Raw genomic sequence first — 1,612 nt, 5'->3', positions numbered from 1 at the left:
AACCACCTTCCCCCCTCCCCCATTTTTCCACGCTCCTTACCTCTCCTTTCTCTTCTGCCTACTGGCTCAGGGCGGCAGCCGCAGGGCTGGAGGTCTTCCTGCCTACACACCTGCCCAGCCCTGTCCACCTGCTGTGGCTGCCTCCTGCCCCCTCGGGCACCTATTTCACGGCACACCTGCCCCTCACCTCGCATCTGTTGCCCCCTCTCCAAATTTCCCCCCACCTCTGTTGTGGCTGTGCATACGCTTGCTGGCCTGCTCGGGTGGGTGTTGCCCTCCGTGGTTTCATTTCCTTTACCTTGCCTCTGAGGCACGGGGATGGGCCCCATGGTTCTGAGAACAAGGCTGACTACATTTCAGAGTATTCTCTGGCCCCCTCAGAGTCCATCTGGGGACCAAAGATGTGGAGGACTGAGCTGTCCTAGGTCAGAGTGTGACAGCAGGTGGGCTGGGGTTCAGGAAACAGACACCACGGTGGTTTCCCATATGGTTGCAGTCACCCAGGAGTTAAAAAAAAATCCCTTTGCCAGACCTGCTGCTGACTATAGGTGAGTAGGACTTGGGCAGCAGAGCAGGTTGATGCCAATCTTGCCTTGGTGAGCACCACCTGGTAGCACTGTAGCACTGTCCTCCCGTTGTTCATTGATTTTCTCGAGCAGGCACCAGTAACATCTCCATTGTGAGACTTCTTATTACTGCTTTTGGCGTATTGGATATGCCACAGGTAGCTTGCCAGGCTCTCCCATATGGGTGGGATACTCTCGGTAGCTTGCCGGGCTCTCCGAGAGGGCCGGAGGAATCAAACCCGGGTTGGCTGCATGCAAGGCAAACGCCCTACCTGCTGTGTTATTGCTCCAGCCCCACCACCTGATAATGATCTCAAAACTGAATGAAAATCTTGGGTTGAGGCCCAGACACCTGCTTTAATGAGCCCTACAAATGGTTCTTGGGTTCACAACAGTTTGCAAGCCAGTGCACTACAACTTGCAAAAAAGGGGCTAAAATAATTGGGGGCAGCATCTTAGAATCCTGAGTGTTTTTCAAAGTGTGGTTCCTATACCAAGCTCAGCATTATCAGAGAACCTGTTGGAAGACAAAATTCTGAGATCCTGTCCTAAGTGGATTGAATCCAGTGCTGGGCACTCACCCAGATCTTTGTTTTAACTCTCAGTGACTTGGATACATGATTAGATCTGAGAGCAACTGGTCTACCACCCATTTGCTTCCCTGAGACCATTACTGGAGTTGGGAGCCCTGTAAAGAAAGGGTGATACAAAGGACACTTGAAGAGGCCCAAAAGAATTACTCATAAAGTGATGAAAATGCTCAGGCAAGAAGGTGTGTCTGTTTCTATACACTATGGTTTTAGAAAATTTTGGAGCCAGACTCAGCTAGGCTGCCTGAGGTTCTGTGTTTTGAGTATTTGTGATTGTGTGTGGGTGACAGACCTCAAGTTCTAGGAATCTGCAGAAGAGTGGAGATACGGCATGTGTGTTTCAGTCCATCACTAAATTATTTCTCAGAGTTATACAAAAAGATGAAAACAAAAGCCATGGGTATGTGCGTTTTTGTTGGGGCATCTATGCATGTAAATGTACACATATACGTCATG

This window comes from Sorex fumeus, unplaced genomic scaffold (genome assembly GCF_029834395.1).
Source record: "Sorex fumeus unplaced genomic scaffold, SorFum_2.1 ptg000128l, whole genome shotgun sequence".
Classification (NCBI taxonomy): domain Eukaryota; kingdom Metazoa; phylum Chordata; class Mammalia; order Eulipotyphla; family Soricidae; genus Sorex; species Sorex fumeus.
This window is presented reverse-complemented; position numbering follows the sequence as displayed.